This window comes from Pseudopodoces humilis, chromosome 8, assembly GCF_049639895.1.
Source record: "Pseudopodoces humilis isolate 2021_Gansu_Grassland_sample_001 chromosome 8, ASM4963989v1, whole genome shotgun sequence".
Lineage (NCBI taxonomy): Eukaryota > Metazoa > Chordata > Aves > Passeriformes > Paridae > Pseudopodoces > Pseudopodoces humilis.
The window spans coordinates 37,577,143-37,596,204 of NC_142207.1; the positions used below are offsets into that span (position 1 = coordinate 37,577,143).

General features: G+C 48.7%; 1 protein-coding gene across 14 annotated transcripts in view; it reads right to left on the bottom strand.

Annotated features, from left to right (window-relative positions):
• Positions 1-19,062, bottom strand: part of HDAC4 (histone deacetylase 4) — a 178,008-nt gene that overhangs the window by 118,708 nt on the left and 40,238 nt on the right. The window contains exon 1 of one of the 14 annotated variants that reach the window (XM_088059256.1): positions 15,642-15,827. The exons of 12 other annotated variants lie outside the window; for them this stretch is intronic. The gene's annotated coding sequence lies outside the window, so the exon portion shown is untranslated. Of the gene's footprint in view, positions 1-15,594; positions 15,621-15,641; positions 15,828-19,062 lie in introns of those variants that run through there. One more of the 14 variants, XM_088059255.1, reaches the window with a different exon arrangement.

A 19,062-nucleotide genomic window follows, 5' to 3' on the forward strand; every position in this document is an offset into this window, starting at 1 on the left:
TTGCTTTCTCAGTATCCTTGATTTATGTGTGGATCCCCTCCACCCAGCTGTCTCAGCACCACACAGAGCCCCAGTGTGTTCCCAGCCTGTGGGAACCCCAGCCTGGAGCAGATCTTCCTCTCCCATCCAGCCCCCAGAGGGAGGTAGGCACACTTTTCCTAACACATCCACCACTTACAACACATGCACAAAACCCAAAACTCTGGATTTTAACAAGGCTTGAAGCAACAGGACCCAGGGAATGGCTTCCCACTGCCAGAGGGCAGGGCTAGATGGGATATTGGGAAGGAACTGTTCCCTGGCAGGGTGGGCAGGCCCTGGCACAGGGTGCCCAGAGAAGCTGTGGCTGCCCCTGGATCCCTGGAAGTGTCCAAGGCCAGGTTGGACAGGGCTTGGAGCAGCCTTGGATGCTGGAAGGTGGTGGAACTGGATGAGTTTTGAGGTCCCTCCCAACCCAAACCATTCCATGATTCTGTGATTTGCCAGCACTCCCATCCTATGAGATCATATGAGAGCAGAACCAGGCTCCTGGATAAGGATGATCAGCTCTGGGTAACAATGATCCTCCTCAGACATTTGTGTTCCTGGCCTTGGCTCAAACTTTGGCTTCCTCAGCCCTAAACACCCTTCAGTGCTACAGAGCACTCAGGCCCGAGTTACCCCTCCTGATGGGTCTCCCTTTTTAACATGGACAATAATGGGCACAAAGAGGGAAGGCTGAGTTCAAGGAATGGCAGCATTCCCCAAGCCACTCTTCCAGACCCCCTACCCTAGACCTGCCACCCTGCCAGTCACTGGTCTCCAACCAAATCATGCAATTAAAGCTGGTGAAAACCTCTAAGACCAAGTCCAACCATTCCCACAGCACTGCCAGCTCCACCATTAAACCACATCCCCAAGTGCCACATCCAGAGTCTGGAATAACTTTGTCTCAAAACAAATTCATCTGCCATTTATAATGAATGGGTGAGATCCAAAATATTGTATATTTAATCACCTGTTGGTATTTCCAGCACAAGACACCAGTGTGCTTGTACAACACTGTTACAGATCAGAAGCACCTGCCTCTGCACTTAGAAATTTTGTTTCCTAGAATACTCACTCCTACTATGCACACTCCATCCCTCTTGTCCAGCATCAATAAAATCCCTTGATCACTGTCAGCCACCAAAACCCAGCAGAAAGGTAAAGAGAAGATAAGGAATTGAGAGCCGACTGCAAAGGAGGCAGCTCCCAGGGCAGAGGATGTGGAATTACTGTCAGAAGGGAGATGGGCAGCACAAACTTTAGGAAAGGTGAAAAAAAGCAAGGAAATAGGACACAGCTGGTTAAAACAACACCTTCCTAGTCCTGCTTGGGGGTAAGAGCTGGATTTCAGCTTTGCTTGGGAAGCTCTGCCTGTTAAAGAGAGGCTTCACAGTGCCCATGAGCTTTTGAGCAAAGCAGCCAAAGAAGTGAGAGCCATCAGCAAAGCTCTGTTCCACCAGAGGGGAGATCACCCAGAGACCAGCTGCTCCTGCTCTCCCCTCCCCTTCCAAAAACCAGGCAGCAGAATGGGGCATGGGGGTTTCTCTGGCAGTTTGGGATAGGCTATGCACACAGTTCTCTCAATCCGAGTGCCACATCCTGAAAAATCACAGCAGGAAGCAGAAACAGCACCTGGAGGTCTAGAAAGGATGGCTGATTTTCTCACCCCAAGAAATTAAGAACTGTAGTGTGCCAAGAGGAGAGCAAACAACCAAGAAGCTGCCAGGTCACTGTACTGCTTCTTAAATAGTGATTACCACCACAAATTCCATCATCGGGGGCTAAGTGGAGCTCCAAGGAGATGTGTGGGATCAGAGATTAGTTCAGACAGTTTGAATTATTCCCTCCATGGTTGGAAGGAGATGTAGAAGAGAGGGGAGGTTGGGGTGGCTTTTTTGAGATTGTTTGGTGCCCTCCAGCCTGGTCTTTCCTTGTTCCACCTCCTTTCCACTCAAACAGACCCTGGCTGTCCATGGGGAGGATCGACTGTGCAGGACCTGGAGCTGTGAGCACACAGGCAGCTCCATGGCCACGAGTGCTGGCCCTGCACTGTGCCTCAGCTAATGAGGGAAGGGCAGGGCAAAAAAAGGATGGGGGCACAGAAATGGGGCTTTTCAGAACAGGCCCCAAACCATGCCCCCAAGCGCCACATCCACACACGTTGCCACTTCCAGGCATGGTGACTCCACCACTGCCCTGGGAAACCTGGTCCATTGCCTGATCACCCTTTCAGGGAAGAAGTTTCTCCTAATATCCAATATCCTAAAGCTTCCCTGGCCCAGCCTGAGGCCGTTCCCTCTCCTCCTGTCCCTGTTCCCTGGGAGCAGAGCCCGATCCCCCCAGCTGTCCCCTCCTGTCAGGGACTTGTGCAGAGCCACAAGGGCCCCCTGAGCCTCCTTTTCTCCAGGCTGGGCCCCTTTCCCAGCTGCTCCTGGGGCTCCAGCTCCTTCCCAGCTCTGTTCCCTGCCCTGGGCACACTCCAGCCCCTCAGGGTCTTTCCTGTCGGAGGGGTTCAGAAGTGACCCCAGGATTCGAGTGTGGCTCCCAGAGGAGGGAGCTGAGCCCACCTTGGGCAGCACCTTAGGCCAGGTTCCCTGAACACACATCAGAAACCATGACCAAAACCACCTGAGGCAAAGCCAGTTTTACTCTGTGGATGCTATTAAAAACACAAGCTGGTGGGTTCTATTCTGCATACACAAAATGATCATCTCTCCTCAGAAGCAGATGCTCTGGACCAAAACCACCACCAGACAGGACTCTGAATATGCAGTTTGGAAACACACACATCCAAAGGGCTCTTGTTAGCCCACGGATTAGGGAGCTTCCCTTTTAGGGAGGCACAGCACCAGCATGGAGCTGGTATTCCACCCCCTGCCATTCCAGGGACACCTTCCACTGTCCCACGCTGCTCCAAGCCCTGTCCAACCACTGCCAGGGATCCAGGGGCAGCCCCAGCTGCTCTGGGCACCCTGTGCCAGGGCCTGCCCACCCTCCCAGAGAAGGATTTCTCCCCAGTATCTCACCAAAACCTGCCCTCCTCCAGCTTAAGGCAAATCCCGTTTACGCCATCATTCCATGGCTTTGTGAAAAGTCCCTCTCCAGCTTTCTTGTAAGAATCCTTCCCTTCCCCATCTTGCTCCTTCAAGATCTCATTTCTGCCTCTGCGATAACTTTTTGATTGAAGCAAAACAACTGTACCTGCAGACCAGCAAGAGGATTAATTAAAACAAATTAGTAATAAACAACCCCCCTTCCACATAACCTAATACAATCTAATACAAATTAAAACCCATATTTTGAAGTACCAGGAACAAGCCAGTCAAAGCTGAGTTTATATTTCCAAAGGAAAGAGAGCCTTTGCACAGATTCTCAAACATAAACCATTTTCATTTCAAGTCAAAATCACAGCTGGAAATTCTAGTCATACATTCATTATCCAGAGCTCAAGGAGCATTTGGGAAACACTCTCAGGCACAGGGTGGGAATGCTGGGGTGTCCTTTGCAGGGCCAGGAGCTGGACTGGATGATCCTTGTGGCTCCTTCCAACTCAGGATATTCAGAGATTTTATCATTTGATTTTTCACCAGGTTTTGTCTGTCTAATCCCAGGGAAGAGCAAGGAACCAGGCTCCAGCCTGCCCTCCAAGAGTGCTCCAGCAGCTCTGCTGCCAAAGGGTAAAAGGGTTCTTGAACCATCTGTGGTTCTCAAATCAAATGGAACATCACTCACTAAACCAGCATAAAACAGAAGGCCCTGACCTATGGATTCCCTGTTAATACTGACAGGTTGGAGCTCAGAAATAGCACTTAGAAGAGTGAAAAAACACAGAAAAACCCAACATGAAGACTTTTTGTTGTGAAGAGCTTAAAAAAGTTGAGGAGCAAATCAAGGACTCAGAAAATGGTGAAGAAAAGCAGAATACTTCCAAGTGTAGTCCTAAATTCCAGAATGACAGCATCCCAGAGCATTTAACAATTTCCACTTAAGTCAAGCTAATACAGAGATTGAACTTGAATTTCCACTGAATTACTGCCAAAAGCTTTCCTTTAGTTGAGGATGGAAAAAGCATTCTCCCTCCTGCTTTTTCAACTTGTTCAGGATACACAGCGAGGAAAGGAGATTTTCACAAGTGCACAGAGTGACAGCACAAGGGGGATGGCTTTGAGCTGGAGGAGGGAAGGGTCAGATGGGACACTGGGAAGGAATTGTTCCCTGTGAGGGTGGGCAGGCCCTGGCACAGGGTGCCCAGAGATGCTGGGGCTGCCCCTGGATCCCTGCAAGTGTCCAAGGCCAGGATGGACACTGGGGCTTGGAGCAGCCTGGGATAGTGGAAGGTGTCCCTGCCTTTTTGTGACAGACTGCCCTTTTCCTCACTCCTGAGCCTTAACTGCAGCCATCCCCAATTTGGAAATGCAGCTGTTCATAAATGAAAGGTTAGCAGAGGCTTCAGAACAATCCAGTCCCTGCAGATGTGACTGCTGAGCTTTACAGCTCTGGTAACTTCTGGGGAGGGGAGCAGCAGCATCAGTCTGGGCAGGTCCCAGATACTCTCTGGCTTTAGTCTGTATTCCTGAGCTTGGGTAGCCTGGAAAAGCAGCCTTAGGTGGCCAAGGATCCATGAAAACACTGGGGGATTAAGCAGCCGCTTGTCCTGCATGACAAGGTGAGTCAGAGGATGCTAGCAATTCACTTGGGTGCTTCATTAAGCAATTAGAACTTGTTAAATAACCCACAAACCCTTCTGCCCTAGGGATCCACCTGACTCCAGAGAAAAGACCTATTTGATAGAACCATAAAATCAAAAAAAGCCCTCTATTATCATTGAATCCAGCTGTTCCCTCAGCATGGCCAAGGCCACCACTAAATCATGTCCCCAGGTGCCCCATCCACATGTCTTTTAAACCCCTCCAGGGACAGGGACTCGGCCACTGCCCTGTGGACAGCCTGTGCCAGGGACTCCCTCTGAGGAGTAAAATCAGCTGGGAGCAAGATCCTCAAGTGTGGAGAACGAGGCAGGCAGGCCTGTGAGTGTTCTTTTCCATGGGGAACCTCTGAGGTTGTCCAAAACCTGCCAAAATTTACCATCAGAGAGTCCAGAGCAGGAAAAGATGGATGGAGGGGAAAAACCCTGCATGCTCTCTAGTGTTTTATCAACATTTATTGATTTATTTTAAAAGCTGGGTGGAACATAGACCACCATATGCCCATGTGCTGCATCTGCTACAGCGATTTATTCTTATAGTTCTTTTATTACCTTCTTTGGGAACTGAATGAGAGAAGGATCAGCATCCTGACACTTGGAAATTAGCTCGTTTTCACGACTGTCAGCAGGAAAGCAGGAATTAATCCTCCAATTTCAGCCTAAAAAATAGTGAGAGCAAGCCCAGCATTGAAAATAAAAATAAAAATTGTTTCTGTGTTTGTAAGAGGGGGGAGGGAAAAAAAAGTGCTTGGAAGAGCAGTGGCCTCATTATGCTGGCAAGGCCACAGCCTGTGAGATCAATGTTTTCATGAGCACAAGGACTTGTGCCAGAGGGGGACAAGAAGCAGAAGAGACTTCAATGGGCTGAGAGCATGGAGAGAGGAAGAGGCAGGGAAGTGGTTTGGGAACAAGCTGGGTCATGGGCATGTTTAGGACAAGGGAGAGCAGGGAATGCCTGGAGAGGGACATGGGAGCAGGGCAGGACCTCAGCCACCAGCCCTGAAGGCTGGGAGGAAAGAGGAGAGGAGGGAGAGTGGTCACACTCACCTGCAAGTGGAAGGAGGATACTTAGAGGTGGAAAAGAAAGGAGAAGAAAGAAGTCCAGTGGACTTTGCACACAACAAGAGAAGCAAGGTACCTGCCCAAGGTAGCCCTCACTAGGTGGGCTCAAAGGGAACCCACAAAACCTCAGCCAGCTCCTGGGAACAGCTCTGTATCCAGCTTGGAGACCTCTCTAAGGTACCAGAGATCTGAAGTGAAGAGCAGGTAAGACTCTTGTGTGGTTTGGCTGTTTTTTGGGGCTTTAGCACGTCTCCAAAAGCTTTCCTGCACAGCAGCAGCAGCATCAAGTCGTGTCCCGCCCCAGGGCTGAGTCTGCCAACAGGACTTATTTCTGGGCTTGCAATCCCCCTCAAGCTGGGAGCTGCATTTCGGCACTGCCTTTGCCTGGCTCGTGATCCCATGGCAGTCACAGTTTCTAGGTCAGAAGGAGGATTCTGTAACAATCACGGAATTTATTGAGGACACCCGCAGGGATCATCCAGTCCAGCACCTGACCCTGCACAGGACAACCCCAAGAATCTCACCCCCTGCCTGAGAGTGTTGTCCAAGCACTCCTGGAGAAATTTTAATTTGATTGAAATTCTTATTAAGGAAAAAAAACCCAAGAAACTGAAACCTCCAAGTAACGAAATGCAGAGATAAACCTGCTCCCCTTCTCACTCATCACAGCAACGTGGGGCAGAAACCCTGCGCTTCCACAGCGAGACCTCGCGCATCAGCCTCTCCCAGACAAGCCCAAATCCACACACTCCAAGACGGGTTTCTGCAGCCGGCATCCAGCAGGAGAGGGCTGCAAGGGCAAGAACAGAACTCCCCAGCTCTCCCCTCCAGCACAGGCTCTCTCCCCATTGCTGAGCCCGGGCTGCTGCCGGAGAGGAGCCGCTGGAAGCAGCGCTCGCCTGGGCCTGGCGTTCCAAACTGCGAACAAAGGCGCCCTTAAATGTGGTTTGATTGACGCAAATCAGGAGCTGGGAGGGTGATTCATCGCTGTCAGAGTGCAGCACTTGCATAAAACCAGCAAGTTTTATTATTTACGGGGACAAACTTGCTGATGTGCTCCGACACTCAGCACTGCGGGGCCGCACTCGAACCAGGCCCCTCAAGAGAAGGGAGAATTATTCCCCGTATTTCCCACCCCCACTTCCCAAAGGCATTCTGCATTTTGCCAGGTTGTAATAAATCTTGGGACACAAATGTGTAAATTTGCAACTCGCTGTACCTGCCCACAGCTCGGCAGGGAAGATTAGTGTGTCAAATAAAGTAAATTGTCCCAGCATAATCCCAGCAGAGCTGAGGGATAGCCCATGGCCACACCCCACCCAATTCCTGCATGCTCTCTCTTTTCCATGCCCAACCCCAGCCTATTCCCTCTCTCTCCACAGTAAAGACACTTTCCCTCCTCTTTTCCTATCCCCTGAGCTTCTCAAAAGCAGGGTCAGGCTGGTCTGGGGCTGGAACAGAATTTTTTCCCCCGTTTCATAAAGGGCCCTTCAGAAAGGGCCCCAAACTGTGGCTCCTGTGCTGACCCCAAACTGGTCCCACTTTCCCTGCACTCCAAGAAGCTCTGCACAGGGTAGCCAGGGATGGGGATGAGGCTGGGATCACAAAACGGGTCAGGCTGGAAAGCAGGATCATCCTGGAGCTCACTGCGCAAGGATCGTTCCGTACTCTGGGAATCTCAGTCCCGCTTACGTAAAAGATTTGCAAATTGGAGGGAAACAGCCCAGATCACAAACACCAAGTTCTCCTAGCTGGAAAAGAGTGGGAGCTGGGGGAAGAGCTGCTGAGCCACAGGAGGGTCCCTGCCACCGGCAACAGGCTGGGGCTGTGCTGCTGCAGCTCTCGCACCGCACACAAAGAGAGCAAACCAACTTCTACCATAATTAACTCATGAAAATAACACCATTGTGTTCCTGCAAACAATTAGGAGACAAAAGAGACTGTACAAAGATCTTGCCAACACCACAAAATAAACTGAAGATATTGTTTCATACTAATTTTCTCATAAACTATTTCAAGACAAACGGGACTGTAGGTAAGAAAATTCCAACAGCCATGATTTCTGAGGTCAGTCTTCAATCCAAGGAGCACCTTGTGGTGGAAGAATGGATTTCAGTGGATTAGAGGTGGAAAAAGTTGTCAAGATCTGCCCAGTGGCTTGCATCAAACCTCTGCTCCTCAGCCTTCAGCTCTGCTAGCACAGCAATTCAGGCCAAAGCCTCTGGATCCTGAGCTGGCATTGCTAGAACAAGCTCATGTTTGCACCTGAGCTTCCCAAAGAGATGCCCTGGTCCAGGCATCACTCAGGCTCCTGATGTTTTGAGGCCTCTCCCAGCACCACCTGGATTTCCCAGCCAGAACCTGGGCCCAGCTGCCCCACAGTGACCCAGGGGAAGCAGCTCCATTCGGGATGAGCAATGAAGTGTCCTCCCTCCCAGTCCCACAAGGCTCTCCTCCACCCACTTCTGCCTTATGGTTCACTGGAGGCAAACCCTACACCAAGCAGGATCCAGGCATGCATGCATCCATGGCAGCAGCATCCAGGATCCTGGCAGACTCCAAGCAGAGAGTACCAGAGACAGGGTACACCCACAGGGTACACCACATGAGCAGATTTGGGACACAGCACCTACACTGTTCTGCTTTGTGTCTCAGGGCTTGGGCTGGGTCATCCTTGTGGCTCCCTCCCAGCTCTGGAGATTCCGTGGTTCTACCAAACAGAGCTACTCCACTAGGGAGAAGAGATTTTAAATGAAGGCCAAAGCCTAGAAGAGCTTCCAGTGCCACACAGCCCATCCACCTGGTCCAAAAATGCCTTCAACATCTCTGCGCTACTGCAGCTGGAGCCTAAGGAGAAGTCATTCCATCAGCTCCAGCATTTCAGAGCTAACTCCTCAGGGTGAAAGTAGAGGGGGGCAGGGAGCAGAACACAAGGAGAGATTTCTCAGAAACACACTTCCACGAAAAGAAGAAGTACACAAAGTTTAATCCTGCAGCACTGCAGTTGTCACCCTTCCTCAGGTTCTGGCTAAGTCATCATTGAACAAAATAAAAAACCAAAACCCAAACACGACTCAAAAACAAAACCCTCCTGAAGTTTAGAAGTGCCCACGCATCTGTGGCAGTTTTCCCCCCGGCACTGCTGCCCAGGAATCTGGCAGGATGTGCCTTCAGCTGTGCTCTCCAAACAACAGATCACTTCTTATTCTTTTTTCAGGAAGGGATTCTGCAGGCAGGACCCTACAAGCAGCTGCCTGCAAGAGTCAACAGCTGGAAGCTGAAGCAAATTATTTTAAAAATAGAGAAGGCAGCAGGAGATCAACATGTGAAGATCAGGACAAGGTGACAGACAAGAGCAAATACTTTCATATACAGGATAAATTTCTATAGCTCTCAGGGTCTGGGGCTTAGGAAACTGTCAGCGTGACTAACATCTTTAGGAAGTCCAGAAATGAAATCTTGCCTTGTTTTTGGCTTAATGCAGGAAATCAGCTTTAATGACAACCTACAGTTAGCTCTGGAGTAATTTTCTTTCTGCTTCATTGACATACATGACAAGACTTTATTAGCAGGGCTAAAATTAAAAACAAAACATTTTTCCCAGCTGCACAGAATGCTTAATGCACACACTGACACCTCAAGAAAAGAGACCAAAAAAAATTATTTCAAAGCATTTCCATCACCTCTTTGTATTTCAGCTTTTCTTTTAGTGTTCTACATCAGAAGTTTTGCACTTTGCACAGCCAAAACCACAGATTTTTTTCATCATCAAGAATAACCACTGTCCAACTTGTTGACATGGAAACCCAGAATGGTTTGGGTTGGAAGGGACCTTAAAGCTCATCTCATTCCAGGGCAGGGACACCTCACACTGCCCCAGGTGGCTCCAAGCCCCATCCATCCTCCCTTTAGACACTTCCAGGGATCCAGGGGCGGCCACAGCTTCTCTGTGTCAGGGCCTGCCCACCCTCAATTAAAAAAACCCTTCTTTTTTGTACCTAATCTAAATCAATTCTCTTTTAGCTTAAATCCTATACTCCTTGTCCTGTCAATATTTTACATACCCTGTATTCTTTAACAGTGTTAAACTGTTAGAGTCTGAGGCACAGAGTGTGCCCTTGTCTCTGATGCCTAGCTCTGACATCTAAGAAAACACTGAATTTCATATAACACCATGAAAACAATTGTTAAAGTTAAATATAAAAACTAAAAGTGTAAGTGTGTAGATTAGAGAGTTTTCTTAAGTCACTGGGTGAAAAAGGTAAAGTTTAGAGTATAAGCTAGTTTAGAAAACAGAAGACAAGATGAAGGATTTAGGGTGTTGTCTCTTTTCCTTCATCTTTTTCTTCTAGAGGTTTTTTGGGTAGCAGTAGGTGACTGGATAAAGAATGCTGCAGTGCAGCACACAGGTGTTGGGTCATTGGGTCACTAAGAAAAATAATTTACGTGTCTATAGTTAATTGGGTAAGAATAAGTATAAAGATAAAAGAGCTGAGTATTTCAGGGCCATTTTGTGCTATTCAAGCCAACTTGAGCCAGGCTATGGTGGGTTGAACTAGAGCAAAAAGTCCAGGGAGGACTGCCAAGTCTTTTGATATATATATATATATATATATATGAATATACACGAGAAACAAGAAGCAAATGAGCCTTTGGAGCATCCTTCCTAAAACAGAACTGAGATAAGGGAAACTCCTCGTGAGGGAGTATCCCAAGGGGCTCAGCCCTAAGGAGACCAAAATCTCCAGCAACATTAAACTTTGTGATGTAAGTGTTCAAAAACTTCAAATTCATGAGGAATCACCTCAAATTACACTCTGTTACAAAAGAATCAAGTAATTTAAAAACTATTTTAAAAAATCAGAAGTTTTAACAGTTAAAGGGTTTTAGGGCACGGAACTAGTTTGCTGTTTGGTACCCAATAATCCTTCCACAATTTTCCAAGTGGAAGCAGAAGCTCACAAAGGTTTCATCCTGCCAGGCATCCCTTAAACCTGGCGTGGTTTTTAAAATCTTTCTGCACACAGCGTTCCCTAGAAAAAAATGTTCTTACAAGAATCTTTCATCTATTCAGATGCTTCCTCTAATGATAGGACTTGGATTATGTGAAATCCCAAAACTACTGAGCCAACTCGGGATCTGTGCTGCCCAATGGGATTGGGTGGTGAGCCACTGTCACAGGCTTCCCAGAGAAGCTGTGGTTGCCCCTGGATCTCTGGAAGTGTCCAAGGCCAGGCTGGATGGGATTTGGAGCACCGTGGTTCAGTGGGAGGTGGGTTCAGGGGGTGGAATGGGATGGGCTTTAAGGTCCCTTCCCACCCAAACCATTCTGGGATTCCACAAGACCAGTCTGTATAACAGCCACGTTTTAAAATAAACAGACAATAAATAGTGTTTTCTGTAAATATGAGAAGCCTGTTCAGGGTGTAGATCTTTCTTAGGATGTTCCACAGAATCACCTTAATTAAACAGCAAGGGCAGCACTAAGGGATAAAACCCCACACTGGATATCTGGGAACAGCAAACAGGTGAAAGACACTGGCCCCAGGAACTGTGCTCACACCTCTGGAAGAGCCCACATGGATGATTTCCAATTATCCAATCTGAAACAGAAATATGAGTTGGCTTTTTGCTTTCTTTTTAGAAATTTTAAGGAGGAGCGATGGTGGAAAAGCGTCAGAAAAAAAAGGAAAAATGCAAAACCCCTAAAAGATTTTGTTTGACTCTGTCCAGCATTAGAGAAAAGAGAGAGGAGAGAGAAAGAGTAAGAAATTACAACTGTGGAAATGAAATTTGTTTTTGCTAAGCTCTCAGAGTGTTGCTGCAGAGAGAAGTTACTCAAGGAAGTGATCCTGCAGCACAGCAAACCATTAAAGCCATTAAAACCCCGAGATCACCACAAATGCCACGGCTCAAGGCTGCAGTAGCCAGGCTCTGCTCTGCTTTGTGTGAAACCCTGAGTACTGGTTTGTTGGCTCCTTTTGTGCCTGCTCTGTCTGATTAAAAACACATCAGTCGCACAAATAAAGCAAATATTGCCACCACCGAGCAGGAACTGTCTGCAGAGCTGACCCCAAGCACGTTCCTGATGCGTGGGGCTTTGACCACGACTTAAAGAATCACTGAGGCCAAATACTTAGTGTAAAACTGCACAGCATTTTCAGACATGCAAGGGATATGGGTCCTGAAGAGCTTTGGCTGATTGATCACGTACATCACTTGGATACCAATTCTGCATTTAGCGGAAGGAATTCAGGCTGGGGGTGCTCACCTGGAGGAGAGAAGGCTCGAAAGAGAGCTCAGAGCTTTCAAGGGACTCCAGGAGAGCTGGAGAGGGACTTGGGACAAGGGATGGTGGGACAGGACAAGGAGGGATGGCTTTAAGCTAAGAAGAGCGGATTAAGATGGGAAATTGGGGAGAAATCCTCCCCTGGGAGGGTGAGCAGGCCCTGGCACAGGGTGCCCAGGGAAGCTGGGGCTGCCCCTGGATCCCTGGCAGTGCCCAAGGCCAGGCTGGACACTGGGGCTTGGAGCACCCTGGGAAGGTGTCCCTGCTCCTGGCAGGCTGAGGAACGGGATAAGTTTTAATGTCCCTTCTACCCAGACTGTTCCATAATTCCCTGAAATTCAGTACAGCAGTGATCCAGGTAGGGAAGGGGCACTTTCCCAGAAAAGCCCCTGAGGAGCAGGGAGACTGAGCCCCTGCTTTCTCCGTGGTGGGAATCACTGCCAGTTTCCTGAGCAGTTTTCCACCACCCCAGCAGAACAAAGGCTCTGGAGCTGGCCCTTGGAAGAGGCACTGGAGCTATTTATAGCAGCTCAAGGTGTGTGCTGCCACTGCTGCTGCAGACAGGGAGCAGCTTGTTTTCCCAGGAATTGATCTGCACGGGTGGATTATATAAACAGTTGTTTCTCGCTCATTTCCACACCGCCGGCATCTCCCGGGGTAAGGACGTGCCTGTCAATACAGCAGCTGCTCACAGGCAGCAGAGCTGGCAGCAGCTGCGACGCCTGGAGCTGGGGATTCTAGGTGAGCTCGGGAAGGATGTTCCAAAAATACAGCTGCAGAAAGCTGTCACGTGCAGCTGGATGCAGGCAGAGGAGAGCCATCAACTCCTTCCATGCTGTTCTTCTGCTGTGTAAAAAAATCCCTAAAGACAATTCTCTCCATTTCACTCACCATAAATCCTTGTTTAAGCCTGCCTGCACGAGCCTTTTGGATGATTTCTAGGGAAAGCTCTGTACCCAGCGTCTGTTTCGGGAAAGTCCAATTCCTCTGAAGGCTATTCCTTCTACTTCAGCAGTTATTTGCTCCTGCCCCACAGCATTCTCCCAATGATTCTATCAGAGCAAATACAGGCTGGGAAGCTGCTCTGAACAGGTAGAGAAGCAATAACCACGCGTGTGAGCGCTTTGCTTTATCTGGCATCATCCAGGGCACACCTCATCCCTTTCAGGTTAATCAGATTCTCAGAGCAAGACCCAAAAGCTGCAGTTTAACTCCACGGTATGAGGAATGTTCCCTGCACAGAGATTCCTTATCACTTTTCCATTTTAAAATTTAATGACAAACTGGAGGAGAGAGCCAAGGCTGCAGCCTGGTTACGGTACACTCGCAGCTCGGGGCCCTGAAACTCGCTTTCATCTACAGCAGAAGCCACTGGAAAAGAGGGGAAAAAACCACCAAGCAGCCTTTGTTTTTCCCCCCCAGAGATGTACCCAGGTTAATTCTGCTGGCTGTGCATTGCAAAACCAGCACTCACCTAAAGGGCTGCTGGACTGTTGAGCAACGCTCTGTCGCAACTGCAGAAGTTACTGCCGAGCAATGCTAGAGAAAATTCATCTCTTCCAGCTGAGGCAGCAGCGTATCGCATTAGGGATCCCAAGGTTTCACCTGAGCAGCTGCTTTAAAAGCCAGAGCTCAGCCAGCACCAAAACAGCCGACCTACCCTGACAGAAATCCCATTACTGCACCCTGAGAGCCTGGAAGAGCCTTCCCGAAGAGCCACAAACCCTTTGACCTCCTCCTAACACACTCCACACATGTCCTGATGCAGCCTCAGCTGGTGAGAAGGCATTTTCCTCCTCACATCTTAACAAGAAGTGCCCAGGAGACCTTTTTCCATTCCTTTTGACTCAAAAAAAAGGCAAGCTCAAGTCAGCCCTGGCCAAACAAATGCAAAATATTGTGTTTAACGAGTGGTGTCCTCACTGCTGGCTGCTGTCCCTCTCTGGGGATGGAGACAAGATCACGGAATCACAGGATGGTGTGGGTTGGAAGGACGCTGGCACAGACAGGGATGTCACCCAGACGCTGCTTTCCATGCAGAAGATGCACACATGCATTGGTATATTTGTGCATAAACACCCATATCCAAGATACGGTTTTGGACATACACACATATTTAACGTCAGTAGAAATTCCCATTTATCAAACTCCTGTACTACTGACTGACCTCACGGTCCTCATCCAGACACTTACGAGGCAAGACACTGGAAAAGCTGGAATTTGAGGAGATGGTGGCAGGGGATGAAAGCAAGCCCTCCCTCCCAGCATGGATGGCACCAGACAGCAGCTCCTCCCAGCTCCCTTGTCTTTTTAAGGGAAGATTACAGAGGTTTAGAAAGGAGCAGCTGCCTCGGGGTGAGATGTGAAACAATCAGCTTGACTCCGAACATCGAACATCGTTTCCAGCAGTGGCAGCGAGCCCGCAGGTGAATACAGCCCAAAGAATTGCTGTCTGGGAAAAAAAATCCCCAGACACGGACGGGTCAGCAGTGGAGATAACAGCATTTCACTCCATAGGTTTCATCCACTATGAAATTTGAGGGCAAAATCTATTCCACACGTACATTACCAGCTGCCTGAAACCAGCACCAAGATGTACTCGAGTGCCAGCAGGCTGTGTGTGCAGGATGTTAATTAGTGCTCCTTTCCCTCCTGCCACGGGATGAGGGCCAGGTAAAAGCTCTGCACGAGTCAGTGCGATGAATCTGCCAAATTCATGATTGGCTGCCCGTCACGTAGGAGTCCCACAGTTAATTCACAGCTCCAGAAGACACAAACACGTTTCATGCCTTCCTGAAGCCAGCCGGCATCAGCTGCCTCCTCCCCACAGAGCTGACAAGGCTTACGGATCTGAACCCACGATTCCTTGGAAAACAGACTGGAAGTGTGATAAATTGAGAAAGTCTGCGAGTTAATTTGTATCAGACTTTAATTAAAGTTTGTTTCTAGAGGTTTTCCTTTATTATTGTCTCAGTGTCAGGGATAAATTAAGAGTCCACTAAAACAGGCACAGCTTTGAGAGCACTTGACCAGAGAAGCTGTGGCTGCCCCTGGATCCCTGGAACTGTCCAAGGCCAGGTTGGACACTGGACTTGGAGGAGCTTGGAGCAGCCTGGAGCAATGGAAGATGTCCATCCCTGCCCACAGAACTGGGCTTTAAGGTCCTTTCCAGCCTAAACCATTCTGGGATCCTAAGGAAACTTTGTTTTAGGAAACCTTATGCTCCAGGAACCGGATCTTAGACAAGAGTGCTTATAGGAAACTTAGTGCTTTCTGCTGCTGTTGGAACAGTGGGATTTGGGGCCAAGGAAACCCCAAGAGCAATAACTAAAACTTAAAAAGAAAAAGGGAATTACACTGGATGAAAACATTAAATACGTGACAGAGAAATACACTGCACTCGAAGCCATGCTGGGATGAAACTGCTCACTGCTTTTCCTTCCTTTTTCACATTTATTTCACTTGTTCAGGATCTATTTTCTGTGATTCCTATTTGGAAAACATCCATTACCTGTCTATTCATGGAGCCATCCAGCCAGGAACCACCCAGGCTCATACCTGATGCTTTACCAAGTCCAAGTCAAGTTCAGCATCTCTCTGCCACTGTCCTTCTCCACTGAGCCATCATCATCATCACCATCATCATGCCTGGACCTTCATGGCAACGTGGATATCTAAAGCAACCCTCCAACACTTCAAAAAATCCCCGCTGCAGCAAGGAATGAAGCAGCACCGGAGAGAGGGAGAGTTCAGGAATACAGAGGGCAAGGACACAAGTGGGGCAGAGCTGTTGCTGGTTCCCCCCACAGCGGACAGAAATATCCCCGTTTGTGTAAATACAGCCTTAGTCAACAGGGCGACAAATCCCTACAGAGATAAATGTCACCCGCTGACGTCAGCACCACAGCAACCTAATCAAAGTGCAGCCTTCAGCTATTTTTAAACCACAGTTCAAGTATTTTTCTTTAAAAAGAAAAAAAAAAGAATTTTTAAAACCCATCTTTTAAAAAAACAACCAAAAAAAACCTTGAAAAATAGATGTATTTAGCAGTAAAACAAAGGTGAAATATTTATTTCTTTCTAGTGCTGTGGCCATACAAGCAAAGCTTTACCCAAGCCCGAAACTTGCTGTTCCATCTAATGCGTCAGTGCACTAGAAAGCAAAAGATAAGGATTTGGGAAAGCGAGCACATCAGATTGGCACTGGCCTTTGTATTGGAAATTTACCCAGACAGGTTAAAAATAACACGGGGAACGTTGGGAGCCATGCTGAAGGTCGCTCTCGGCGGAGCTGCTGTTTTTATAGTACAAGCTGCTGGTGACATGTGACCACCACCGCCAGGATTTGCGTCCCCAGCGCGCACCGGGATCGCCCAGCTCACGGGCGCGGTCACAGAGGCTGCTCAGGACCCACATGGCAGAGGAGCTGAGCCCAGCACTTCCTCGACGGAGCTGTTTTCCTCCTCAAGACCAGTCCTCTGTGACTGCCGCTGAAGGGAGTCGCTCCTGTCCACTGGCCAACATTCCCGTTCTGCATTCCCATGGTTTTAAGGCCTGGTGTCAATAACACGGTGCTGTTTACACAGAGCTCGGCACAGCTTCAGGCCTAGCAGAGCTCAGTGAGAAGAGCACCAGCACCTTTACAAGAGAGCTGGTCAAACATCCACCATGACCAGCCTGAGGGGATGTTCCCCATGGTCTCCATTTAGAAAAACAATCACAGAAACCTCAAGGCTGGAAGAGGCCTTCAAGGTCATCCAGTTAAACACAACGCCACCATAATCACTCCTAGTGACACCCCCAAGTGCCACATCCAGGTGCCTCTGGAATGCCTACAAAGATTGCACTGGCTCCCTGGGCAACTAATTGCAATACCTGACCACCCTTTTAGTGATTTTTTTTTTTTTTTTCTATATCCGACATTCAGTATCCCACCTGAACCTCCCCTGGTGCAACTTGAGGCATGGCAGAAGAGCCTGACCCCCACTTCACTCCAACCTCTTGTCAGGTACTTGTAGAGAGCAATAAGGTCCCTCCCTCCAAGTCTTCTCTTCTCCAGAAGGAGAGTTGGACAGGAAGCAATTCCAAACTGGAAACAGCTGATTCTGGACTTCACGGGTGCAAGAGGTTCTGCTGCTTCCTTGCAGCCATAAAGTTTTCTGTAAACACTTTAAGTGGGGGAAAAGCATCTCCAACTGTTAAATCTTCAGTTTCAGCTCAGACTCCACAGGCAACTTGCAGAAGTCACTACTGGGTGTTGGCAAAGTTGAGCAGTGACCACCTGTCATGCACCCAAGTCCCCTTTCCAGGCTGTCCTGGAAAGGAGAGGTGGCACGGATTGGATGCTGCTGGGAATGGCCAGCAGCAAGCGCTCACACTGATCTCTTCTCCTTGGCTGCTGGCTTTAAGGGAAGAAACTCACTGCTTAGGAGGAGCAAGAATCTTTAATTCTTCCATCATCTGGAATGTACCACTCATTTAAGGGTTTCTTGAAGTTATCTGTACTTAACAGAGGGATGCCCAAAACAGGTTCTGCTCCCACAGAAAAACTGGATCTCCAGCCCCTGTGGCCTCACCCAAGCCCAAATTCCACCAGCAATGTTCTGCTGGGCTTCCAAGCTTAACTGCACAGAAGGAAATAACTCTTCAGCAGCAAAAGAACAAACATCAGTGCAGGAGGATGAAAAACATGAGGGAAGGGAAGAAGAAAATTCCTGTCAGCTCCCACTCAGTGAGATCACACACACACTTTGACTCGTGAAGATGCACGTGAAGACCAAGACAGATGTGCATCCATCCCTCTCTTAACCAAGGGCTTGCCTTATTTAATGGAAGACAGCAGAGATAAACCTCTGGGATAAAGTAGCGGCGGAAGAATCCATTTCCCCACCAGAGAGAATCAATGATTATCCATTTTTCCTTTTATCCTCCTCGTCGTACAGCGAATTGGAGCAAACGAGCTAACTGCAGCTCCCATCTGCTACTCTCCCAGATGTTCCTCCAGCTCTGGAATCCCCAGCAGAGCCCACACCAAACCTGTTCTGATGGGATTCTCTTGCCAAATTTAAACATGACAAGCAAAGCAGCTTCCCTTGGAATGCTAAATTTAGTGCGGCTTGACCGTGTAACCCACAGAGCTGGACACGCGGAGGGGCTCTCCCCGGACTCAGCTCTTGTGTCCAGCTCATTTCAAGTTGGGAATACACTGGCTCGTGGATCTGGAGTAGCACACAGACTCTAATTACATAAAGGAACACAAGTACAGAATAACAAAGTCTTTAAGCAAGAGCCATGCTGAGAGCTCCCAGGTCCCCTGCAGCACTTTCCCAAATAAAACCCTGCATTCGGGGAGGGGGGGAAGGAACACAAAGTGCATTTACTGTAACAGTCACAGATGAAGAATTGTAATTGCTCTGCCTTGACATCTGGTTTCTATTTCGCTCCCATTCCATCAGGTTACATAACGAACAGATGATGCACCAGAGCTACGGAGTTCTTCGGCAAGTCTTGTGCAGATTTGGTGTTTACAATCCTCGGCATAAAAATTCAAGCTATGCCACACACACAGGCATGTTCGAGGCAGACAGAGTGCTCGGAGACAAATGAGCAGCTCGCAGAGGAAAAGTAAGGCTGATTGGGGAGTGTGGGCGTGTTTTTAATAGAAGATTCCGTACAGAAGATCCTCCGCTGTCCCGATCCAGTTCAGGAATTGAGGCTGCACACGCCAGCGCTCGCAGCTGTGCAGACGGAGTTTGCAGGAGAGAGCCACAGGGAACACACGAGTTTACAGCCGGGAGAAGCGCTCGGGTGAAGCCAGTGCCAAACTTAATGATGCAAACACAAATTCCACCCTGCCCTGTTATCTAACCAAGCACGACCTCCGGGGGGCCTTCCTCCACCTTCTCATTTGGGTTTGCTTTTTTTTAAAGAAAATGGCACTTTTCACTCACTTCTGCTGCCACAGTGATTCACAGCCTCA